Genomic DNA, 27,918 nt, shown 5'->3' on the forward strand with positions numbered 1-27,918 from the left:
TTTAAAGTTCATCTTTTATTCTTCTTATTAAAAAACAAGTCAGCAGTCACTTATCACTTAATTTTGGAGAGATAAAATGAAATGAATATGTTTTCTTTAACATGTGATTATAAATTTTAGTCATTTCTCCTAAGCTCAGTAGGGAAGTTTTAAGGACTAAAAGGGAATTTCTTCTCTATCCTTGGACTAATGGACTTGCTTTCCTGAACACTTTCATCTTAACTTCTCTGCTTTGCTCTTCGCTTTGTTTTCCTTATCCCCCTGCCTATCAGTCATTTTGTCTCTAGCCCACTGATCAGTTCAATGCAAATCTAGTCTCTCCTGTCCTTGAACCTCATTTTATTATACTTCATTGATGTGTCACCTCTCAGACAACTCTCAGGGGAACACCCTCTGCATTAACTTGTCCTTCTCTTCTCATATACGTATGCCTTTTATACCCCTTATCCTACCTCTACATATGGGATCTGGAAAATTGCCTTTTTCTAAAAGTCTGATATCTGGGATTTAGTTTTCTCACTGTCAGTGTAGTTTTATTAATAAATATATGTTGGGTCACAGCACAATCTTAGTTTCTTCTATATGGGAATCACTTTTTTTCTCACCTCATACTATATATTTCTACCATCTCATGACACTTTTTATTGGAGAAATCACTAACATATTACAAGGCTCAAATCAGAATGGGTTTGCTCACTGCTGCTACGCATAGAATGGTATTAGTTCTGACAGTATGGTTTCATAAAAAGAATTCAGTGTGTTAAGTGTGTATTGATATTTCCTACATTCACATGAATTCTGTGTTCAGGACTCACAGGGATGCATTTCAGAAGTGAAGGGGGGCTGCTTTACATACGGCAAATTATCTTCTCCTTCTATCTCTCATCCTTAATAAAATTTATCAGTCTTGCATGCTCAGGGCTCTGCTATGAGCTAACTATGATTTAACCATTAATTCATGACTGAAATCCTTTCACGGAGCAGTGACAATGCCTTTAAGTATGGCTGGAAAGAACGTATGGCAGAACACAATTAGGAAGATATATTTTTGAAGGGGGGTGGTGGTGGAGAAAAGGAGAGCATTTCTTAGGTTTTACAGATTATAACATAATTTGACTGACTCATTATCTTTCTCCCTCATGTTATTCTGTAATTGGGATCAATTTTCATCATTTTTCTTGACTTTTTAACTGGCTATTATAAAAATACGCCCAGATCCTGTAAGTTTTGGTAAAAAACAGAACCCCTCAACCCATTCTTTAAAATAGAACCTGTTGTTATTCTTTTACTTGTAAAAGTAATTTACACTCTTTATAAGAAATTTAGTATCTAGTGTGTCACAACCATATTATTTTCGGTGTATTTTCTTAGGCTTTTCTTCCAGTGAAGAGTTTTGCTGATTTGTATAACATGGTTGTTATTATATAGACTATGCACATTTTCTTTTTCTTTTTTTGATAAATTTATTTATTTAATTTTGGCTGTGTTGGGTCTTTGCTGGTGCTGCACGAGGGCTTTTCTCTAGTTGCGGTGAGTGGGGGCTACTCTTCGTTGCGGTGTGTGGGCTTCTCATTCCGGTGGCTTCTTTTGTTGCAGAGCACAGGCTCTAGGCATGCAGGCTTCAGTAGTTGTAGCATGTGGGCTCAATAGTTGTGGCGCGTAGGGTCTAGGGTGTGTGGGCTCAGTAGTTGTGGTGCATGGGCTTAGTTGCTCCGCAGCATGTGGGGTCTTCCTGGACCAGGGATTGAACCTGTGTCCCCTGCATTGGCAGGCGGATTCTTAACCACTGCGCCACCAGGGAAGTCCCTATGCTAGTATTTTGATGGCACTCTGGCAAAATTCTAGATGAATTGTTTATCAGGACTCTTCACAAAAGAAAAACTGACCATTTAAAACCAGAATGAGTCCACAAACAATTTATGTCAAAGTAACTATTTTTACATAGGTTATTAGATTCAAAGATGGAAAGAGTTCTGTGAACATAGGCTATTTTATTTCCACAGGGCATGCATTGGAAACTTTTATATTCTTGCAGGCAAGAAGGAGAAGTTTGGGCTGGGTGATAATCCTGTTAGGTGGATTAACAACTGGTTAAAGAGCTCATACACTAGGATACTGATTGATGGGAGCCTTGAGTTGTGTGCAGCAGGGCTCCAATATAAGGTATAGTTTAATGAACATTTTTCTAATTACTAGAATGAAGAGATCAAAGCCTTCTTACCAAATGTGTGTAGGTCCCAATCTGGGAACCTTAATGAATGTGCTAGATGAAGGAATCTTTAAGAAGAGAATCTCAATTGATGGAAAGTAGGCCTACATATAAAGTATAAAGAGCTTAGTTTAAAACAATGAATTGAGCAATTACAAGATGGGAGTCTTCATGCAAGTAAAAGGATTGAGTGTCTTTATTGTCTGAAAGCTCTACATAAGGAAAGAGTATTATATCCTTATTTGAATCAGCAGAGTAGAAGAAAACAGAACCAGTAGTATACACAGACACAGACACACACACAGACACACATAGACACATAGACATACATGCATTAATTGGTGGATGGCTGGTAAGTCTGAAATCAGGCAAGCTAGAAATTCTGGCAGGAGACAGTGTTGCAGTTTTGAGTGTGAAGGCAGTCTGGAGTCAGAATTTCTTTCTTTTATGGGGACGTCCATCTTTTCTTTAAGGCCTTCAATGGATTGGATGAGGCTTACCCACATTTTGGAGGGTAATCTGCTTTACTCAAAGTCTTCCCTTCACAGCAACATCTAGATTGGTGTTTAACCAGACAACTGGGTATCATATCCTAGCCAAATTGACATAGAAAATTAACCATCACAATATTATTCATGTAATATTGAGTTGAGGTGATAGTTATCATATTCAGATCAGTTAATGGTAAACATCTCATAATTTGGGTTTAGTTCTGGGTAAGAGTTTATGAAACTCATTCTCACTGGAACAGGTCAAGCAGTGAGTTTATTGAGTTGGTGAAAAGCTAGGAAGACATGTCATTTAAAGAATAGTTGGAGGAACTGCGATGTACTTAGAAAGAATAAAATCCAGAAAAGCTCTATATTACTCAGAACTCTTTTGGTTAGAGATGACTCATACTGACTTATGCAAAAAGTAAAATGGATTGACTTATGTAAATAACTGAAAAGGTCGGGACTAGGCCTGGCATAAAGTTCAGCTGATATCCAGGTTTCAAACCATGTCGTCTGATCTCTTTCCTCTATCTTTGGCTCTGATTTATTTGGCTTCCTTCTCAGGCGAAAACCCTCTCCATGAGGTGGTGCCTGAAACTTTGAGTTTGCATCGTTTTAAAACTAACAACCCAAAGCAAAAAGAGAGCTTTTCTTTCTCAAAGGTTCTGTAAAGAAATAAGTGGAATTGGGTCTCATTGATTTAGTTTTTGTCAAATGCCCAGTTATAAGCTGTCCATTGGGACAGGAAATTTGTATATGTTTATTGGCCATTCCAGAAGTGTGTAGCTCCAACCCCTGCAAAAAACCACATGGGTTAAGAGTGAGGAAGGTGTGGCACTAAAGGAAAACTAGATGCTGTTGCCAGAAGAAGGGTAAGAAGAAGGATGGGTACTGGCTAGCAAAAAATGATATTCTTCACTATGAATGACTTGATAATTATTTTTCAGACACTTGTAAGGCTATAATGTATTAGAAAGTTTAGGATTTTGCTATTTATCCCCAAAGGGAAGAACTGGTATCAGTGTACAGAAGTGAAGGGGAAACAAGATTTTGTCGTTACATAAAGAATAATATTCTCATAGAGTACGAGTATGGTGTGTGTTGTAAGGTAACTTATGCCTTGTCCCTAGAAGAATTTCTGCAAAAACTTGATGGATATTATAGAGGTGACTCCTGTTTTGTATTAAAGAATTGCCTAGATATATTCGACAATCCTTTCTGTTTCCATGGCTTCATTATTCTGTTTTCTACATATATGTGTGTGCCAGTACATGCACACAACCTTGTGGTTATTAGATCTCCCAAGAGGGAAATTTAATCCAGTTGCCTGATGAGGGCATTATTTAATGTCAATTGTTTTTAAATTGCTACTTCTGTGCCTACTGAATCAATTCCATGTTTCTAGTTCTTCTTAATATAGCATAAGTAGCTGTACATGTGGCAAAGAAGATACAGTGCTGATTAAGGTTAAGGAATTGGGAAGACAGAGGGGTGGGGTTCACTTTATCCTCATGTACAGGTCACTTCCCCAAGCAGATAGAATATTCAATTTCCACTTTAAATTTCAGTTCTAGTACCAAACACTGAGACTGTAAGGAAGAAATAACACTAAAGGGAAGCCCTCAAAGATAATTTCATCATCCACAACACCAGGCTGTTCCTGGCATTATGACTAATAAAACTCAGCTAAAAACATGTTCTAAATATTTTTATGTGCAAAAAATAGAAAATTGTAATAAAATAATGGCTGTTATTTCAAACCATGACTATAGAATGCCCCTGGGACAGAAATGCCTAATTATGAAATAAAACAACTTCTGTATCCCTCAGGCAATGTTTTCAAACTATTGCTCTCTCCAAAGTAGTCACTATAATTAGTCCAATTCCCTAGAAGAAATGAAAAGTGTGGGGGAATTCATTTAGGGCTATAGCTCTGGGCTGTGTCTTGGATTGGGACCAAATGGACTATTAAAATGTGTGTGTGAAATAAGTGTATCAGCACTGTGGGTCAGAGGATTACTTCTAGCAGGAATTACTTGATATTATCTTTGAGTCATGATATTCATATGTTTTCAGCAGGTAGGCTGAGAGTTATGATTTCTAAGACGAGTTGGATGACCTTTGATGGAAGTTTATTCCCAACACTGGTGAGCTGTGCCATCTCTCCATGCCTCAGCTTTCCCAGTTCTCAAATGAGGTTAAAAATGTCTACCTATTTAGAAACAGAAAAGCTTTAAAAAAACTAATGGGCAAGGAGGGAGGAAAAACTTCAAGATTTCTCTTCTGTTTCCCCTGGAAATATTTTAAAGTACTATAGTACTCGATGGGAAAAATACTCTAGAATTATAAAAACCATTATTAGGATAAGTATTTTATATTTTGCTACCTAGAATTTAAATCCTACTAAATTACTTTTAAAGACATTTTTTTCAGAATTATTTTGTGCTTTATTTGTTAGGAAACATTATATGTTCATTCTGTTTTAAAGGCAGGCAGTGCAGTACAGCATTTAAAGATGAACTGGACACTTTCTAGCTTTCAGAGATCAGCACTATTTTTCGCAAGCTAGGATGCTGTGTCTTCTATGTGGATTTCCTTTTCTTGACTTGAGATCTGTAGCTATGGCTTCATCCTCTTGATTTGTTCTCAGAGTGGGAGTTGAATACAATCTGTGTCAGTTAAGGTCCTGGCAGGATATTGGGTAATTTGAATAGAGTTTAATAAGGGGACGATTTACAACAGTGTGTTCAGATTGTAGACAAACCACAAGGTACAGTCCAGAATGACTAGAGGGGTTCTCAGAGCCCTGAAAGGGAGAGAAGTAGGTGGAGAGGGCTGCTTGACAGGAGCTGTGACCTTCAGTCTAGGGACTAATCCATCCTGTGGTGACAGCAGAGAGAAAGCTGGGTGAATGCGTACCTGACCTTCAGCTTTTCCTCTTTCTGATTTCCTGTCTACACTAATGGGTTCTCCTGTTAGAGAGTGTAAGAAGCTTGCTCATGGAATAGTCTACATTGATATCTGTCTACCCTCTGATTTCCTGTCTACTCTAATGGGTTCTCCCCAGGGAACCCAACCAGCAGCCAGAGTGTGAGAAGCTTGCTGATGGAGTGGTCCGTCCAGGTCAGCCTCCCAGGACACACAGTGGAGAAAAGTGCACAGTGGATTCATATAGGGCTAACAGAAGAGATCCGGAACAGTCTGTAGTAGTATCCTTTTCAAAAGGAGAAGTGGAGAAATAGGTTGCTACCATATTTGACTAGATTTGAAACAAAAGGTTTCATTGTCTTGTTACAGAATAAAACACACATTCAGGCCTTTAGTCAAGGGATTGCCTGAGAGTTTATCAAGCCAGGGCTTTCTGCAACAAGTGCTCTGCACCACCCAGTCTTGAGTCTCCTGCTTGCTTGAGTCTGGTTTTTATTTCATCTTTTGCAACATGAAAGCAATTTGTCTGCATTTAGAAATATCACATATTGGGACACTTTGAAAGACTCTTGTCTTAGAATCATCAGTTTTCAAAAGACTGTGGAGATGTAAAGAAGAGAACATTAGAAGACTCAGAGACCTCTGAGGGTGACAGTTCAGAATAAGAGATGATTTTAAAGAACATCCATGGCAAAAAGGAGTATTCAGGAAGATTCCCTGTCTTTTTTTTTTCTTAGAAAATTCAATGAAAATGAAACATTATAAATGGTTAACACTAAGTCCAGAAACCCAGACATCTTACTCTTTTTCACTTTTCTTCTCTCTCTTTCTTTAAAATTAGGCAATTAATTTCTTCTGGTAGGATTTTCTCTATGTCTTAAATATTGGCTTAACTTAGAAAGGCTGAGTAATTTCAATAATCACTTTATAATTATTATGTGATTCTACTATCTTAAAATTTTAATATGTCACTGTACCAAATGCAGTAATTTTATAGGAAACATATATCTTCAAATAAAATATCTTTATGTATTTTAAAGGATTTCTTTAAATACTAAGATATGTCCATTTTTATTTCCTATCAAATTTCTATTCCTTTTCTCTCCTTTACCCTAAAGCTCAAATCTGGGGAAAATGGTTTTGATTAACTCCATGGTTTCAAAGTTTTCACAGTTTACTCTTGGATCACAGATATAGTCTGAGTATAAATAACACTGTATCTGTAAAAAAGTATCTTGAGTCTAGAGTGGAGAGAAGTTATGTGGATTCAAGGTGTCGTTATTAACTAAAGGAATCATTATTCTCTGAATTCAGCCATGGTAGGGGTTGGCGCAAGAAAGACCCTCAGTGAGACGCTCACCTCTAAAAATGTGCACTTTATTTTACAATTAACAAAGTAAACAGGTACTGTTTGAATTGTAGACTGAGTGCCTGCAGACGTTGGGTATGTTCTCTGTGCATGAGATGTACTGTTTGATCCAGGGAACAGTATAGAAATACATCTCTGGCTCTGAGATGCTTCCCAAGAAGATAAAATAGGATTTGGTCTACTAGATTGGACATCCAGTCAGGCTATGATGGTAATTTAAACTTTGTGGCTGCCCTAGAGTTGTGAGCTCACAGAGATTAGTCCCTGGATTGCCCTTCAGAACCCTCTCTACCTTATGAGCCATAGAACTGTTTTCCTTTCTTAGTTTATCATGACCAAGAGGTCACAAGAATCAGAAAAATCTAACTGGAGGTTAGTTGTAGCCAACTGAAGACTGACAAACCCTTAATGAGACTTGAGATAGATCTTCCTTTTCATTTGTTTATTTATAAGAGCTGCAGAGAAAAGAGGTTTATTGATATCTCAGAGCATAATTGGTCTTAAAAAAGCTATCAGTACAGTGGAAACCAAATTGTAGAAGAGAAGTTAATTCGTTTCACTAAGTAAGCATCTCCTCTTGCTTAACTATCCTAAAAAACGAAGCACAAATAAGTTACTAGGAAAGTGTGAAGTCAACTTGATGTGGAGTTTACATTCCCAATCAGACAAATTGGGTTATTTCAGAAGCTCTTTCTGTGTGATGTGGTTGATGTAGGAATCATTGGAATGGAGTGTTATTTTTCTGGTTTATTTTACTTTTTTTGATTGGGTTTGCAGAGGAGATGCAAAAATCAGGAGAAGTTTGTGGTTGACTTTTATTGGATTAATTTTTTAAAAAAATTTCATACCTGAAGGTAGAGCTCTATTTCTATGAAATTGATGTGCTTTTAAAACTAAAACGAAGAGTTATTAAATGTGCAGCCATCTAATTTTGAGATGATGAGGACCTGAGTGAAGAGGGCAGAAGTAGGGATGAAAAGGTGAGAGGGAAGCAAGAGATATTAAAGAAGAGAATTGGCTGCATGTTGGGCTGAGAGGTAAATTGAAGATAATTCCAAGGCTTTGTGTTTGTGGGTAACTCAGAGAATCATATTAACTTTAATAGAATAGAGATGTTTGAGGAGCAGTTATCTTTAGAGGGTAGAGGTGAGGTGGGGAAAAGATATATAGTAGAATCTTGACGTTTACAGATACAACTTTTGCAACATCCAATAGTTCAGACTTTACAAATTTTCATGTATTAATTTGTAATTGAGATGATAACTCCTTCATTGAATTGTTGTGAAGATTAAATGAGGTAACTTGTATAAAATGCTTAGGGATAATGATTATGATGATCATTATCATCACAAAAATGTTAAGAAAGCATTTGAACAATTCCTCTTGTGGTAAGATTTTTACAAATATTAACTAATTTAACACCAATGGCTCTGTGAAATAGGTACTGATATTATTATTTTACAGATGAGGAAATTGAGACATAGTGAGAGGTGAAGCAACTTGCTTGAGGTTACATTAAGTGGCACAGCACAGACTCAATTCAGGTAGTCGGGCTCCAGAATTCAGCTCCTAAGCACTCTCTTCAGTACACTCCGGGGAAAATTAGAACTGACTATTATACAAGACTGAAATGCAATAGAAAATATTCAGTGGTTGAGTGATCCTAGCCAACAGCCCTGCATTCATACCTCAGTTAGTAAATCTCATAAATTTGAGGATGCTCGAAGGATCCTGGGAAAGTCAATGGGTCGATGAGTATAAAGGAAAAGACTTTTAACACTTTGTTATGGAAATTGTAAGGACACATGTTCAGTTCTTTCAATACCCATAACAAAGGAATTCATAGTAATATAATAATACTTTCAGCTATCTTGATATTAATTTATTTGACAAATATTTTTTGAGCATCTATCACAGTGCTAAGCACTGTGGGGCATTTGATGGAGAAGAAGAAAATTCCTTCTCTTAACAAGCTTACTGTATGGTGGCAGAGACAGATGAATGAAATGCAAGTACAATATAGTGAAGTAATTACTAGGTGGAAGTAAGCACCAGCATCCACTAACTTGGTAGTGTCAACTAACTTGGTCATAGGAGGGTCAAATATAAGGCTTTTTGGAAGAAGTGATGTAAAATACAGAACTTGAAAGATGAATAGGAAATGAGTGCAGGTGAAAATGTGAGGGGAAGTGGAGAAATGAGAGAGAATGGATTGTGCCTGTGAAACTGCAAACAGGTCAATATGATTGAAAGATACAGTTTTCTGGGGGTGAGCAACAGGTAGAGATAAAGCTGCAGAAGTGAGGCAGTGGTCAGCTCAACAAGACCTTCTAGGTCATGGTGAGGAGTTTGATAATTAACTTGAGGGAAATGGAACCTATGCTTGCAGAATATCTGGAACATACAGGTATGCTGGTCTAGTACGAATCTGGAAGGGCCTTTGGAGAGTATATTTTTATTTACACCAAATTTATATTGAGCACCCACTGCATATATAAAAGATTGTAAACTATGTGATGGAAAGATAAACTTGTACCTAAATTTTAGCATGCAGCATGCTCTTCTAATGACTGCAGTTTTATTTTGGTGCAAACTTAAGGACACATGTGTACGGTCAGATTTTTTTCCACTACCAAATCACCAGTTATTTGTGCAGGTAGGCAGGTGAACTTGATTTCTAGTCTTAACTGTGCTCTGTGATGCTGGGAGAAATCACTGTAGGCCTTGGTTTTCTCATCTGTACTGTGAGAAAGTTGAAGTAGTTCATCATTAAATTTTCCTCTAAGCTCTAAAATTCACCTGTTTTGGTTTGAAAGTTTTCAAACATTCCAGTCATGTGAAAAGTGACGAAGTTTTACAATACACTATTATTTTATGTTTTTCCCCTGCCTCTCTGGGTAGCTTCAGTGGTAGTTCCGTTGAAGAGAGGGGCTGAAATAATAGCAGGATATTCAAGTCAAGGAAGAATAGAGACCATCATATTCATTCCCACACATTACACATGAGGACCCTGAGGCAACCTAGTTATGCGTCTTATCCAAATTCTAGTGATGGGTCAGTGGCAGAGTGAAGTCTAGAGCCCTGAGGGTTTCTCACCCCAAATGAGTTATTTTTCCTCTATTAGGGGTCACTTTCTTCACCTCTTCCAGGATATATAGGGTGCTGTCTTAGGTAATAAATTTGGAAGAAAGTTTGATACCATGGAAGATTTCAGATGTTCTTAAGTAGAAGTGATTGTATCACTGCTAAGTAAGGGCTGCTGTTTATTTTTCTGGCTTCAAGCTGCTTAAAAAATATACATATATATCATAATATATATTCTGTATATATAATAATATATGTAATAATATATATATATGTATATTTACTCCCTTATTCTTCATGAATGATTACCCCTTTTGCACTAATGTTTCCCTCTCTGGTTTCTCTAAAAGAAAGATCCTTAGGATGGTTTGCAGGCGCTGGGGGGGCAGCCAAGTTTGCATTGAGGGGCAAGGGGAAGGTTTCCCCCAGGTGTCCCGTGCTGGGGGCAGGGGCACTGGGGAGCGGTGTGGACGTGGTCCGAATGGTGACTGGCTGTTGGAATGAGAAAGCCATGTGGATGACAGGCTCTTGGTGCTCCAGCCAGGTGTCAGGGCTGTGCATCTGAGGTGGGAGAGCCAAGTTCAGGACACTGGTCCACAAGACACCTACCAGCTCCATGGAATATCAAATGGCGAAAATCTCCCAGAGATATCCATCTCAATGCCAAGACCCAGCTCCACTCAACGACCAGCAAGCTACAGTGCTGGACACCCTATGCCAAACAACTAGCAAGACAGAAACACAACCCCATCCATTAGCAGAGAGGCTGCCTAAAATCATAATAAGGCCACAGACACCCCAAAACACACCACCAGATGTGGACCTGCACACCAGAAAGATAAGATCCAGCATCATCCACCAGAATACAGGCACTAGTCCCCTGCACCAGGAAGCCTACACAACCCACTGAACCTACCTTAGCCACTGGGAACAGACACCAAAAACAATGGGAACTATGAACCTGCAGCCTGAGAAAAGGAGACCCCAACACAGTAAGTTAAGCAACATGAGAAGACAGAGAAACACACAGAAGATGAAGGAGCAAGGCAAAAACCCACCAGACCAAACAAATGAAGAGGAAATAGGCAGTCTACTTGAAAAAGAATTCAGAATAATGATAGTAAAGATGATCCAACATCTTGGAAATAGAATAGAGAAAATGCAAGAAACATTTAACAAGGAACTAGAAAAGCTAAAGAGGAAAGAAGCAACAATGAACAACACAATAAATGAAATTAAAACTACTCTAAAAGGGATCAATAGCAGAATAACTGAGGCAGAAGAACGGATAAGTGACCTGGAAGATAAAATAGTGGAAATAGCTACTGCAGAGCAGAATAAAGAAAAAAGAATGAAAAGAGCTGAGGACAGTCTCAGAGACCTCTGGGACAACATTAAACACACCAACATTCGAATTATAGGGTTCCCAGAAGAAGAAGAGAAAAAGAAAGGGACTGAGAAAATATTAGAAGAGATTATAGTTGAAAACATCCCTAATATAGGAAAGGAAAGAGTTAATCAAGTCCAGGAAGCACAGAGAGTCCCATACAGGATAAATCCAAGGAGAAACATGACAAGACACATATTAATCAAACTATCAAAAGTTAAATACAAAGAAAAAAATATTAAAAGCAGCAAGGGAAAAACAACAAATAACACACAAGGGAATCCCCATAAGGTTAACAGCTGATCTTTCAGCAGAAACTCTGCAAGCCAGAAGGGACTGGCAGGACATATTTAAAGTCATGAAGGATAAAACCTACAACCAAGATTACTCTACCCAGCAAAGATCTCATTCAGATTTGATGGAGAAATTAAAAACCTTACAGACAAGCAAAAGCTAAGAGAATTCAGCACCACAAAACCAACGCTACAACAAATGCTAAAGGAACTTCTCTAGGCGGGAAACACAAGAGGAGGAAAAGACATACAATAACAAACCCAAAACAATTAAGAAAATGGTAATAGGAACATACATATCAATAATTACCTTAAATGTAAATGGATTAAATGCTCCAACCAAAAGACATAGACTGGCTGAATGGATACAAAAGCAAGACGCGTATATATGCTCTCTACAAAACCCCCACTTCAGACCTATGGACACATAGAGACTGAAAGTGAGGGGATGGAAAAAGATACTCCATGCAAATGGAAATCAAAAGAAAACTGAAGTAGCAATTCTCCTATCAGACAAAATAGACTTTAAAACAAAGACTATTACAAGAGACAAAGAAGGACAGTACATAATGATCAAGGGATCAATCCAAGAAGAAGATATAACAATTGTAAATATTTATGCACCCAACATAGGAGCACCTCAATACATAAGGCAAATACTAACAGCCATGAAAGGGGATATCGACAGTAACACAATCATAGTAGGGGACTTTAACACCCCACTTTCACCAATGGACAGATCATCCAAAATGAAAATAAATAAGGAAACACAAGCTTTAAATAATACATTAAACAAGATGGACTTAATTGATATTTGTATGACATTCCATCTAAAAACCACAGAATACACATTCTTTTCAAGTGCTCATGGAACATTCTCCAGGATAGATCATATCTTGGGTCACAAATCAAGCCTTGGTACATTTAAGACAATTGAATCATATCAAGTATCTTTTCCGACCACAGAGCTATGAGACTAGGTATCAACTGCAGGAAAAATTCTGTAAAAAATACAAACACATGGAGGCTAAACAATACACTACTTAATAACCAAGAGATCACTGAAGAAATGAAAGAGGAACTCAAAAAATGCTTAGAAACAAATGACAATGAAAATGCAACGACGCAAAACCTATTGGTTGCAGCAAAAGCAGTTCTAAGAGGGAATTTTATAGCAATACAATCCTACCTTAAGAAACAAGAAACATCTCAAATAAACAACCTAACCTTACACTTAAAGCAATTGGAGAAAGAAGAACAAAGAAACCCCAAAGGTAGCAGAAGGAAAGAAATCATGAAGATCAGATCAGAAATCAATAAAAGAGAAATGAAGGAAACAATAGCAAAGATCAATAAAACTAAAAGCTGGTTCTTTGAGAAGATAAACAAAATTAATAAACCACTAGCCAGACTCATCAAGAAAATACAGGAGAAGACTCAAATCAATAGAATTAGAAATGAAAAAGGAGAAGTAACAACTGACACTGCAGAAATACCAAGGATCATGAGAGATTACTACAAGCAACTATATGCCAATAAAATGGACAACCTGGAAGAAAGGGACAAATTCTTAGAAAGGCACAAGTTTCCGAGACTGAACCAGGAAGAAAGAGAAAATATGAACAGACCAATCACAAGCACTGAAATTGAAACTGTGATTAAAAATCTTCCAACAGGGCTTCCCTGGTGGCGCAGTGGTTAGGAGTCCGCCTGCCGATGCAGGGGACACGGGTTCGTGCCTCGGTCCGGGAGGATCCCACATGCTGCGGAGCGGCTGGGCCCGTGAGCCATGGCCGCTGAGCCTGCGCGTCCGGAGCCTGTGCTCCGCAACGGGAGAGGCCACAACGGTGGGAGGCCCGTGTACCGCAAAAAAAAAAAAAAAAAAAAAATATTCCAACAAACAAAAGCCCAGGACCAGATGGCTTCACAGGCGATTTCTATCAAACATTTAGAGAAGAGCTATCACCTATCCTTCTCAAACTCTTCTCAAATATAGCAGAGGGAGGAACACTCCCAAACTCATTCTACAAGGCCACCATCACCCTGATACCAAAACCAGACAAAGATGTCACAAAGGAAGAAAACTACAGGCCAATATCCCTGATGAACATAGATGCAAAAATCCTCAACACAATAATAGCAAACAGAATCTAACAACAGATAAACGGATCTTACACCAAGATCAAGTGGGGTTTATCCCAGGAATGCAAGGATTCTTCAATATATGCAAATCAATGTGATACACCATATTAACAAATTGAAGGAGAAAAACCATATGATCATCTCAATAGATGCAGAGAAAGCTTTTGACAAAATTCAACACCCATTTATCATAAAAACTCTCCAGAAAGTAGGCATAGAGGGAACTTTCCCCTCATAATAAAGGCCATATATGACAAACCCACAGCCAACATCATCCTCAGTGGTGAAAAACTGAAAGCATTTCCACTAAGATCAGGAAGAAGACAAGGTTGCCCACTCTCACCAGTATTATTCAACATAGTTTTGGAAGTTTTAGCCACAGCAATCATAGAAGAAAAAGAAATAAAAGGAATCCAAATCAGAAAAGAAGAAGTAAAGCTGTCACTGTTTGCAGATGACATGATCCTATACATAGAGAATCCTAAAGATGCTACCAGAAAACTACTAGAGCTAATCAATGAATTTGGTAAAGTAGCAGGATACAAAATTAATGCACAGAAATCTCTGGCATTCCTATACACTAATGATGAAAAATCTGAAAGTGAAATTCAGAAAACACTCCCATTTACCACTGCAACAAAAAGAATAAAATATCTAGGAATAAACCCACCTAAGGAGACAAAAGACCTGTATGCAGAAAATTATAAGACACTGATGAATGAATTAAAGATGACACAAAGAGATGGAGAGATATACCATGTTCTCGAATTGGAAGAATCAACTTTGTGAATATGAGTCTACTACCCAAAGCAAAATACAGATTCAATGCAATCCCTATGAAACTATCAGTGGTATTTTTCACAGAACTAGAGCAAAAAATTTCACAATTTGTGTGGAAACACAAAAGACCCCGAATAGCCAAAGCAATCTTGAAACGAAAAACGGAGCTGGAGGAATCAGGCTCCCTGACTTCAGACTATACTACAAAGCTACAGTAATCAAGACAGTATGGTAGTGGCACAAAAACAGAAATATAGATCAATGGAACGGGATAGAAAGCCCAGAGATAAACCCACACACATATGGTCACCTTATCTTTGATAAAGGAGGGAAGAATATACAGTGGAGAAAAGACAGCCTCTTCAATAAGTGGTGCTGGGAAAACTGGACAGCTACATGTAAAAGAATGAAATTAGAACACTCCCTAACACCATACACAAAAATAAACTCAAAATGGATTAAAGACCTAAATGTAAGGCCAGGCACTATCAAACTCTTAGAGGAAAACATAGGCAGAACACTCTATGACATAAATCACAGCAAGATCCTATTTGACGCACCTCCTAGAGAAATGGAAATAAAAACAAAAATAAACAAATGCGACGTAATGAAACTTAAAAGCTTTTGCACAGCAAAGGAAACCATAAACAAGATGAAAAGACAGTCCTCAGAATGGGAGAAAATATTTGCAAATGAAGCAACTGACAAAGGATTAATCTCCAAAATATACTAGAAGCTCATGCAGCTCAATACCAAAAAACAAACAACCCAATCCAAAAATGGGCAGAAGACCTAAATAGACATTTCTCCAAAGCAGATATACAGATTGCCAACAAACACATGAAAGAATGCTCAACATCATTAATCATTAGGGAAATGCAGATCAAAACTACAATGAGATATCATCTCACACCGCTCAGAATGGCCATCTTCAAAACATCTACAAACAGTAAATGCTGGAGAGGGTGTGGAGGAAAGGGAACCCTCTTCCACTGTTGGTGGGAATGTAAATTCATACAGGCAGTATGGGGAACAGTATGGAGCTTTCTTAAAAATCTAAAAATAGAACTAACATACGACCCAGCAATCCCACTACTGGGCATATGCCCTGAGAAAACGATAATTCAAAGAGTCATGTACCAAAATGTTCATTGCAGCTCTATTTACAATAGCCAGGACATGGAAGCAACCTAAGTGTCCATCAACAGATGAATGGATAAAGAAGCTGTGGCACGTATATGGAATGGAATATTAGTCGGGCATAAAAAGAAATGAAATTGAGTTATTTGTAGTGAGATAGATGGACTTAGAGTCTGTCATACAGAGTGAAGTAAGTCAGAAAGAGAAAAACAAATACTGTATGGTAACACATATATATGGAATCTAAAAAAAAAAACCAAAAAAAGGTCATGAAGAACCTAGGGGCAAGACAGGAATAAAGCACAGACCTACTAGAGAATGGACTTGAGGATACAGGGAGGGGGAAGGGTAAGCTGGGACGAAGTGAGAGAGTCTCATGGACATATATACACTACGAAACGTAAAATAGATAGCTAGTGGGAAGCAGCCGCATAGCATAGGGAGATCAGCTCGGTGTTTTGTGACCACCTAGAGGGGTGGGATAGGGAGGGTGGGTGGCAGGGAGATGCAAGAGTTATGGGGATATATGTATAACTGATTCACTTTGTTATAAAGCAGAAACTAACACACCGTTGTAAAGCAATTATACGCCAATAAAGATGTTAAAAAGAAAGAGAAAGATCCTGTTTCCTCCTTTCCCCACCTCCTGTTCTCTTACATCAGAAACTAAATGATCTTCCTCTAGTTGAGGAAGCTGGCAGCCTCCAATCTGCAGCCTTTAGATAGCCAGCTAATTAAGGGGAAAGCAGGTGTGGATGGGTCTATTCAGCCTGTAAGTAAGTGCCAGAAATTAAAGTTATTGGTCTGTGAGCGTTAGCAGGTGGATGCAGTATTTTATACCTTTTATAAAGTAGGGGAAAAGGAGGGGGGTTAGAAGGCGTTAAGGGTCGGGAAGAAAAAATGACTTTTTATAACTAAAAGCTCTTCAAAAGAGAATGTGTCTACTTCTGAAACATTGTCTTGTTTGGGATTAATCCTAAAAACATATAATTGCCTGCCCTAAGGGTGTAATGTTTCCTGAGTACGGCTCCATGATCTGTATGGCGTGGGCAAAAATAATTCATGGTCTCAAGCTGATACTGGCATAACTCATGACTGACTGCAGACATAAGTTCCTGTGTTCTTTTGTGATTTCTGTTCTCCATTTCTTACATATGCTCAAATGCCCAGAGTTCCCTATCTGCAAAGCCCCTCACTTAAATGCTGAGAAAAAAATATGATCTATTGTTGCACAACTTAATGCATTACTTAATGAAGCGATGTGGAAATAAAATTTATATGAGGAAATGAATTCCTGGGAGCGTACTTCTCCCTTTGTCATTTCTTTTTTCTTCCCGATTTTTCCCCCTTTCTTTTTCTTTCCTTTGTGTTTAATAATTTATTTTAGCAATTCTTAACTGGAGGACATTTTTCAGTAGAGTGTTATGGCAGAAGACCACAAGAGCATCATATATTATGCATTCGAAATACATTAATACACGGCTGAAATGCTAACCCGTACAATGGAATAATTATAGTGTATCTTCATTGAAATTGTACACATGGCTTTGTGATCACGCTCATTAATTTAGATCTAAATGAAGCAAAATTATTCTGCATGGCTGCTGAGTTAATTTATGTGATATAAGTAAAGAAAAGTTAAATAAAGTGTGATGGAAAATGAGATTGCAGGCAAGCAATTAGGTCCAGAGGAACAGGTTCACTCATCTCCCCAGGCTTGCTGCCCTCTTGTTTACAAAAATTATTCATGTTATTGCAAAAATTTGTTCATTTTAAGACTGTATCATGGAATGTCCTGATGGAAGTTCTGAAGCATCTTATTCACAGCTAAATTTTAGGGGGGAAGAGTAATGTACCAGTATGATGGTTGCTTTTGCTTGGAGCTATTCAAGTATCCAGGTAAAACAACACAAATTTGTCTATTGATGTGAGCCTGAACTCCTGACATAATGGGAAAAATGCTTTGCTCTAATGAGTAGTATTTTTAGGGATCTGAAAATCTTACAAGTAGAGTGCATATTGTATATTCTCTCTAGTAGTCAAAGAAACTTTTTTTTCAATTGAGGAGGAAAAGGTGTCACCATGATTTTTTAATAGTACAGCAATTTATGTATGATGTGTCTTCGGAAAAGCTACCCCATTGCCTGCTACCTTATTTTAGCCCGTTTCAGGGTTTTTCAAAGTGGTAACTAGTTTCAGTTTTGTGATCAGTGCGATAATAGTTGTCTTACAAGACAGAGGAATGATTATATTTCTATATTTAGAAAAGAAACCGATTATGAATCCAAATGCCATTTGAAAGCATCCACAAAAGCCTCTCTCCTTCGTTTACTATACTTCGTTTACTTCGTTTACAGTCTACTTTGTACTCCTCAGATCCATTGTCTCACAGAACCAGTTGTAAAGACGGTGTAAAGACTTTTGGTCAGAAGGAAAGAGGAAGAGAAGATAATAAAGAATTTAATGGAACAGAGACTTGCACATTCTGAATTCATTTAACAAATCTCTACTTTTTATTTTCATCATGAAGGGAGCAAATGTCCATTTCCCTCTTTGCCTTTCATTTTATTCTGCTATTGCTGATGGTTTTCTTTCATGCTGCTTTACTTGGTGTAGAAAATACAGTGTCAAGGATTCAAGTAAATATACGGTTAAATCTTTGTTCTCAAGATTCCAAAGATCAATGGTAATATTTTCTGGCACAAATATTTAAACTTTAATCCTATAGAGTATTTTATTTGTCCTCTCTATTCTGTGTCACATGATTTATGCAATCCTTGTCTTGGCTTGAGGCACTTGAAAATAAGGTCTTTTTTTGCATATCAAGGAGTGTATGAAGTTCCAAATATTCTCTCAGGTATTATGAGATCAGTTGGGGGAAAAGTGCTGCCTCAGCAGAAATGCTGTAGCTGTCACTGATTTGTGGAGACATCAAAAGGGAAATGAAGGGAGACCAAAGACTGAATAAAGCAGTCATTACAACTATAAGTAATCCCAAGAACAAAGTTTTACTCATTTATAGTTTCCACAGTTTTAGAGAGTTAGTGCCTGGGGTTTTTCCTTGGCCCCTTCTGTTTGTGTACAATTATCTTGAGACTGATTTTCCAGCAAATAGTATGCTCAAAAATGGGAGTAATTCATGAGAATGTATTTATTCAGTGACTCATTAAAACTACATTCACATTTTTACTAAGTGATACAGTTTTGATTTTCTATGTGAACTGTTTGGCATAGCATTATTGACTTATATTTGCTTTGAATATTTATACTTAATGCTTATGAAGCTTTGGCCTCTATTTCCTTTAAATCATCAGTCTAACTTTAATTTTTGTTTCCTTAATATAACTGCCTTCTTCTACCTCTCTCTCCTTTTTCTGTTACCTCTAGTTCCTTGTCCTCTTCTTAGGAGATAGGGAACCAACCCAGTTTTACCTAAAATTAAAAACTCTTGCCTTGGAAAGCATGCTCTGCAACTATTCATGATTCCCTGTGCTGACTCATCATTCTCTCCCAGGATCTCTGCACCACCCTACATCCCTAATGGTGTCCTACCTTAACCTTTCACCTGACTCTGACTCACTTAACTCTGGCTTTAGGGTCCAGGAGTACATGGTAAGTAGTTTCTCCCTGTTATGGGTTGAATTCTGTTGCCCCAAAAGATATGTTCAAGTCCTAATCCCAGTACTTGTGAATGTGACCTTATTTCTAAATCATCTTTGTGGATGTCAGCAAGTTAAAATGAGGTCATACTGGATTAGGATGGGCCCTAGTCCAATGACTGATGTCCTTACAAGCAGAGGGAAATTCGGACACAGACACACAGGAAGAACAACATAAAGACAGAGGCAGAGATTGGAGTGATGCATCTATAAGTCAAAGAATGCCAAGAATTGCCAGCAACCACTAGAAGCTATGCAGAGGCACAGACATATCTTCCTTTACAGCCTCTAGAAGAAGTGAACCTGGCTACCACCTTGGTTTTGGACCTCTAGCTTCAAGAGATGAGAGAATAAATTTCTGTTTTTTTTGAGTGACCCAATTTGTGTTAATTTGTTATAGAAGCCCTAGGAAACTAATTTAACTTTCTTTTTATATATTTTAAAAGTTATGTAGTTTTTTTTCTAGTTTAAAAAGAAAGAGAAAAAGAGGTTCTTTTTTCTTGCTTCAATTACTATGACACTTTTACTGTACTTTAGGCTTCATTGAGATAAAATTGACATATAACATTGTGTAAGTTTAAGGTGTACAATGTGATGATTTGAGACGTATATTTTGTGAGTGTTTATCACAATAAACTTAGTTAATGCATCCTTTACCTCATATAATTACAACTTTGTTGTTATGATGAGAACATTAAAGCTGTACTCTCACAGCAACTTTCGAGTACACAATACAGTTTTGTTAACTATAGTCACCATGCTGTGTATTAGATCCCCAGAGCTTATTCATCTTATAACTGAAAGTTTGTACCCTTTGACCAACATTTCCCATTTCCCTCATCCCTAAACACCTGGCAACCATCATTCTACTCTTTGTTTCCGTGCATTTAATGTTTTTATGTTCTATTTATAACTGAGATCATACAATATTTGCCTTTCTCTGTCTGCCTTATCTCATGTAGCATAATGCTCTCAAGGTCCATCCATGTTGTTGCAAATGGCAGGATTTCCTTCTTTTTATTGCTGAATAATATTCCTGTGTGTGTGTGTGTTTGTGTGTGTGTGTGTGTGTGTGTGTGTGTGTGTGTGTGTGTGTGTGTATCACATCGTCCTTATCCATTCATCTATCAGAGGACACAGGTTGTTTCCATGTCTTAGCTATTGTAAATAATACTGCAGTGAAAATGGGAGTGCAGATATCTCTTAGAAATCCTGATTTCATCTTCTTTGGGTATATACCCAAAGTGGGATTGCTGGATCACATGGTAGTTCTATTTTTAATTTTTTGAGGAAACTCCATAATGTTTTCCACAGTGGCTGTACCAATTTACACTCCTACCAACAGTGCACCAGGATTTCATTTTCTCCTCATCCTGGCCAGCATTTGTTACCACTTGTCCTTTTGATAATAGCCAATCTAACAGGTATGTGGTATATCTCACTGTGGTATTGATTTGCATTTCCCTGATGCTTAATCATGTACCTTTTCATGTACTTGTTGGCCATTTGTATGTCTTCTTTGGAAAAATGTCTATTCAAGTCCTCTGCCCATTTTTTAAAGCAGGTATTTTTTTTTTTGCTACTGAGTTGTATGAATTCCTTATATTTTGGATCTTAGCCCTTTATCAGATGTATATATGGCTTGCAAGTATTTTCTGCCATTTTTCAGGTTGCCTTTTCATTTTGTTGATTGCCTTTTGGTGTACAGGAGCTTCTAAGTTTGATGTAGTCCCACTCGTTAATTTTCACTTTTATTGCTTGTGTTTTTGGTGTCATATCCAAAAAAAGCATTACTAAGAACGATGTTGAGGAGCTTTTTTTTTTTCTTTTTGCGGTACGCGGGCCTCTCACTGCTGTGGCCTCTCCCGTTGCGGAGCACAGGCTCTGGACGCTCAGGCTCAGCGGCCATGGCTCACGGGCCCAGCCGCTCCGTGGCACGTGGGATCCTCCCGGACCGGGGCATGAACCAGCGTCCCCTGCATCGGCAGGTGGACTCTCAATCACTGCGCCACCAGGGAAGCCCTCAAGGAGCTTTTCATCTTATGTTTCTTCTAGGAGTTTTACATCCTTAATCCATTTCAAGTTAATTTTTGTGAGTGGTGTAAGAGAAGGGTCCAATTTCATTGTTTTGAATGTGGATATCCAGTTTTCTCAGCACCATTTATTGAAGAAACTAGTTTTTCCTTATTGAGTATTATTCTTGGATACCTTGTCAAATATTGGTTGAACATATATGCATGTATTTATTTCTGGGCTCTCAATTCTGTTCCATTGGTCTATATGTCTATTTTGAGGCCAGTACGATACTGTTTTGATTAATATTGCTTTGTACTTCAGTTTGAAATCAGAAAGTGTGATGCTTCCAACTTTGTTCTTTCTCAAAGATTGCTTTAGCCATTTGGGGTCTTTTTTGTTCCATGTGAAATTTAGCATTTTTTTTCTATTTCTGTGAAATATGGCATTGGAATTTTGATAGAAGTTGTATGTAATCTGTAGATTACTTTGGGTAGTATGGACATTTAAACGATATTAACTCTTCCAGTCCATGAATATGAGCTATCTTTCAATGTGTTTTTGTCTTCTTCAGTTTCTTTCTTCAACGTCTTATGGTTTCCTGTGTATAGATCTTACATTTCCATGTTTAAATTTATTCCTAAGCATTTTATTATTTTTGATGCTGTTGTAAAATGGGATTATTTCCTTTATTTCTTTTCAGATAGTTCATTGTCAGTGTATAGAATCCATTGATTTTTGTATGTTCATTTTGTATCCTGAAACTTTACGACGTTTATTAGGTATGGCAGGTTTTTGTTTTGTTTATGTTGTGGAGTCTTTAGAATTTTCTTTATACAAGATTATGTAATCAACAAACAGATAATTTTAATCCTTTCTTTTTGATTTGGATGCCTTTTATTTCTTTTTCTTGCTTGATTGTTCTGACTAGGACTTTCAGTATTATATTGAATAGAAGTGGTTAGCACAGGCAGCCTTGTTTTGTTCCTGATCTTAGAGGGAAAGCGTTCAACTTTTCACCATTGAGTATGATGTTAGCTATGGGTTTTTTGTATATGGCCTTTATTATGTTGAGGTACATTCCTTCTATACCCAATGTGTTGGGAATATTTATCATGAAAGGATGTTGTATTTTGTCAAATGCCTTTTCTGCATCTATTCAGATGGTCATATGATTTTTGTCTCTCATTCTAGTAATATGATGTATCACATTTACTGATTTGCGTATACTGAAACATCTTTGCCCCCCAGGAATAAATCCCAGTTGATTGTGCTGTATTATCCTTTTAATGAGCTCTTGAATTTGGTTTCCTAGTATTTTGTTGAGAATTTTTGCGTCTGTATTTATCAGGGATGTTGGCCTGTAGTTTTCTTTTCTTGTAGTATCCTTATCTGGCTTTGGTATCAGGGTAATGCTGGCCTTGTAAAATGACTTTGGAAGTGTTAACTGTCTCTTCAATTTTTTGGGAAAGAGTTTCGTAGAATTTATCCATGAAGCCTTTTGGTCCTGGGCTTTTGTTTGTTGAGAAGTTTTGGTTACTGATTCAATATCCTTACTTGTTATTGGTCTGATCAGATTTTCTGTTTTTTCATGATTAAGACTTGGTAGGTTATGTTTCTAGGAATTTATCTATTTCTTCAAGGTTGTCCAATTTGTTGGTATGTAATTGTTCATAGTAGTCTCTTATGATCCTTTCTATTTCTGTTGTATCAGTTGTAATGTTTCCTTTTTCATTTGTAATTTTATTTATTTGAGTTGTTGCTCTCTTTTTCTTGGTAAGTGCAACTAAAGTTTTGTCAGTTTTGTTTATCTTTTCAAAAACCCAACTCTTAGTTTCATTGATCTTTTCTATTATTTTTCTATTCTTTGTTTCATTTATTTCTGCTCTGATTTTTGTTATCTCCTTCCTTCTGCTAACTTTCAGCTCAGTTTGTTCTTTTTCTAGTTCCTTAAGGTATAAAGTGAGGTTGTTTATTTGAGATCTTTCTTTTATCTTAATGTAGGCATTTATCCCTATAAATGTCCCTCTCAGCACTGCTTTTGCTGCAACCTGTAAGTTTTGGTATGTTGTGGTTTCATTTTTGTTTGATCCCAAAGCAGGGTCTTCTTGGGTTGCCCCAAAAAGCTGGGGAAGCTGATTGTTCACCCTACTCTTTCTTTCCCTGTGAGGGGAACTCTTTGTAGCCAGGGAGTTTCTTCTTGGCACTGAGCAAGGCCAGGTTGGGGGATGGGATGATGCAGGTAAAAATGAAACTATTTTCCTTCCCTTTTTGTGCGGGAAAGTTTTTTGTTTCAATATGTTTTTGAAGTGTCTCAAGTTTTTTGTTTCATTATGTTTTTGAAGTGTCTTAAGTAGACTCCAGAGCTCTCCAAGTATGTTTTGTTTGTAAATATCTGTCTAAATGTTGATCCTTGTGGGGAGATGTAGGCTGGGGTCTCGTACTCCACCATCTTGCTGACGTCACTCACTATGATGCTTTTAACTAGTTACTGTGAGTCAGAATCATGGAAGCTCACAATTCAAGGCAAGGGAGCTAAGGGATTGTCTAACTAGAGTTTCATGGCAGGCAAGTGATTTGCCAATAGTCACACTGTTAGTAGTAAAGTAGAAAGAAGACAACCTGGTATGATAGAATATACACAGATCTTGGTGTCACATAGACTTCGGTTGGAATCCATCTCTACAGCTCATTACTTATAAAAATTTTTAAACTCTTCTGGCCTTTAGTTTCATCACTGGTAAATGGAAGAAAACCACCTGCTTCTCAGGAATATTGTATGGAAAAAGGAATTGTCTTAGTTAATTCAGGCTGCTATTAAAAAAATAGCATAGATTGTGTGGCTTAAACAACATTTATTTCTCACAGTTCTGGAGGCTGGGAAGTCCAAGATCAGGGGGCAGCATGGTCAAGTTCTAGTGAGGGTTCTCTTCCTGGCTTTCAGATGACTGCCTTCTTGCTGCATCCTCATAGAGAAGAGAGGGAGAGGGAAAAGAGATTGAGAGAGAGCTCTCCAGTCTCTTCTTTTTTTTTTTTTTTTTTGCTTTTGAATCAGTATATTAAGGAGACATTCATACATTTCAAGAATTGCTTAAATTCTGATATCCAGATTTAAGCTTGTGAACATATGACTTTAAACATACAATTAAAGCTATTCATAATTTGCTATTCTACTAACATTAAATTACAGTTACTTTGGAGCATAAGTTAAATGGTTTAAAGTAAGCCTGTAACATACCTTCAAAACACCTTCCTAACTCATACATGCAAAATACTTCTCATCACTCTAACTTCTAAGTTACCCTGCTCCAGAAGTGACTACTCTAAACTAAGGCTTACTGTGGTCCAAAGAGAAGGAAGAAAAAAAAAAAGTAACCAGGACCAATAGCTAGATATATTAAAAAAAGATGGCGCAGCAGAAGGGAATGCAATCCTACAAGCACAAGCCCTCAAGAAGCAGCATGTTATATGATAAACCCCTTCTTTAGAAAGGTGTCATTTCTATCACTGATACCACAGGCTAAATTATATAGCATGCCATCTTCAAGTAACAGTTGAGGCAATAGAATAAATGCAGAGGCATCACAATGAATCCCACTTAATACCACTATACAGACCAACACTTCTCTACAAATTCTTCGTCTGACTGCCAGTTCAATACAATTTTAACTTCATAGCTTAACAATTAAGGGTCATACACTGAAGCCAATGCATATACCTGGCATTTCAGTCTAAGCTATTCCATGTACATAGCTGAAATCAATTACAAAGTATGGCCTAACAACTGCTAGGGGAAATTTTTTAAAGTAGTTTTTACAAATATTAAACTTATCTTGCACACTGAAGTCATCATACATACAGGGCAAAGTCAGAGCTTTTATATTCGAGTTTATTCTTCATTTAACTTTTAAAACACTACTATAATTGAATATTAAAACAAACAATAGCAAGTAGTGAGCATGTTATGATTATAGTCCTTCAATCAATCACTACTGCAAGTAAAATGCCAGCAGTGAGTGTTATTCGCTGGCCCCATTAGGAGGTCTGACACTGAACACCACCCCGGAGATGATGTTCATCATCCTCATGCTTCTCCATTGTAATGGCGCCGTCTTTCCTGATTTGGATCAAAGTCCACTAGTTCTACCTGGTCCATTTCATCAGTCTCTTCTACTTCCTTCCTCTCAGGTAGGAGTTTTTCCAGCAAAGAGAGTTTATCCGAGGAGAGAAAACCATTCTCAGGAAAGTTTACCTTAAATTCAATGATTAGGCGACCCTTTTCATATGGTCTACGATAAATTGGCATGCCTTCATTTAGCACACACTAGATATCTCCATGCTTGACAATCTGACCTGGATGAGAAGTGATGACTATGGTTCGGTTGTCAAGAGTAGATATTGGCTTTTGGAAGCCACACAATGCCTCAACCAGCTGTATGTCCATACACATGAAAAGGTCTCCTCGTCGAGTAAAAACAGCATGGTCCTTCTGATCTAAAACGATGATAATATCTCCTGATTCCAGTCCTGGTTCTTGGTCTCCTTCACCATGGAATGTTAACTTCTGGCCATCTTTCATGCCTTTGTCAATATGAACTTCTAGAATTTTCTTCTCTCGAACTATCTTCCTTCCATTGCAGCTCTTACATCTATCTTTAGGACTGATCCGCTCCCCATGGCCTTGGCACTCCATGCAGATAGACTGAATTTGCTGAACCATTCCAGGTCCTATCTGATGAATTCTTATTTGCATTCCAGTACCTCGGCAATTGGGACAGCACTCTACTGCTCCTTTCTTACCACCTCGGCCTTCACATTTGTCACAAATCACATTCTTTTGCAGAGCTAGTTTTCTTGTTGCACCATTATATAAATCTTCTAAGGTTACTGTGAGTTGATGCGCAACATTTTTACCTCTCCTTTCTCTCTGCATCCTGCCTCCTCCTCCAAAAAACATATCGAAGATGTCCATGGGGGAGCCAAAACCGCCACCTGCTCCACCTTCTTTAATTGCCTGCTCTCCTCCTTTGTCATATAATTCCCTTTTCTTTGCATCAGAGAGCACTTCATAAGCTTGAGAAATCTGTTTAAACTTCTCTCCTTCATTTGGATTCTTATCAGGGTGGTACTTCAAGGCCAGTTTCCTGTAAGCCTTTTTCAGTTCTTCTTGGGTGGCATTGGGTTTGACCCCCAAAACATCATAATAAGTGGTTTCTTTCACCATTTCTTACAGTCGGTGAGAGGGCCGATGCCGGTGTGGGGGAGCAGGAAGGAGCGCGTTGCCGTGCGCAGCTCGGGCAGCCGCCGCTCCGCCGCCTTTTCACCGAGCGTTCTCTCCAGTCTCTTCTTTTAAGGGCACTAATCCCATCATGAGGATCCTACCCTCATGACCTCATCTAAACCTAAACCTAATTACTTCCCAAAGACCCTGCCTCCCAATGCCATCACTTTGGAAGTTAGGACTTTAACACATGAATTTTGGGGTCACACACATTCATCTCATAACCTGAATAATAACTTAAAGTCCCTAAAGAAACTGGCTATGGAATACTTGACAAATGTATGTTTTCTTCTAACTTCCTCTTTTTGTCTGTAAGTAGCGAGTGAAATTTTCCAGCTCTCTGTGTTGGGGCATTGCATTAGATCATTTTCTTTGTGAAGTGGTGCTGGTATCTGGTAAGTGACTGCATGTTTAAGATACCCATAGTATCCAAGGACTGGTACATGCCAATACTCTCTTTCACTCTGGCAGTAGAAAGCTTGAAAATGGCAGTAATTGTTTTTATGTTTACAACAGTTTTTATGAATGTTTGGAGAGACAATTTTTAAGTAGCTTGTTGTACCTCTTCCCTGTTTAGAGTCACTACTGAAGCCTTACTAGAAATGGGAAGTTTGCATGGTGTAATGGAGAGAGCACTACTTTAAGTCAGTGCTTAAATCTGACAAATTTGAATCTGTATTTAGGCTTCATCAGATACAGTTTATAGTGTTTGGAATATTATTTCACCTTCATGAAGTTCGGTTTCGCCATATCTCAAATGGAGCTGAAAGTTTATTTTTAAGATCAAATGGGGTATATGTGTGTATATATCTATATATCAGTGTAAGGAATTGAGGAGGGAAAGAGCTATGACAGAAAGGCAATGTTCTTGCCATATAATATGTGAAGATAAAACCCTAAGCTACTCACAGTGTGACTGTGTGCACGTCACTCATCCCCCATGGGACCCTAATGCAGTGTCTTGATTCATTTGAAATCAGTGTGTATTCACAGAATGCCTGGCCTGTTTAACACAGCATAGCTGAAATCAGAGCTCTACCTTATGTCAAGGTTTTATCCTACCAGGTGGTCTTTGAGTTAATTAGCCATCTTGAATACTGTGCAAATGTTTTTACTGAATTCTTAAAATAAGACCCCCA

The 27,918-nt window shown here is 37.8% G+C and overlaps 1 protein-coding gene and 1 pseudogene across 18 annotated transcripts in view; one reads left to right on the forward strand and one right to left on the reverse strand.

Annotated features, from left to right (window-relative positions):
* Positions 1-27,918, forward strand: part of RNF144B (ring finger protein 144B) — an 850,456-nt gene that overhangs the window by 312,443 nt on the left and 510,095 nt on the right. The window lies entirely within an intron of this gene.
* LOC307192190 (dnaJ homolog subfamily A member 1-like) lies at positions 25,534-27,181 on the reverse strand (annotated as a pseudogene). Its single transcript has one exon. The product of its transcript is annotated as a dnaJ homolog subfamily A member 1-like (transcript).

Source organism: Stenella coeruleoalba (assembly GCF_951394435.1).
Source record: "Stenella coeruleoalba genome assembly, chromosome: 10".
Taxonomy (NCBI): Eukaryota; Metazoa; Chordata; class Mammalia; order Artiodactyla; family Delphinidae; genus Stenella; species Stenella coeruleoalba.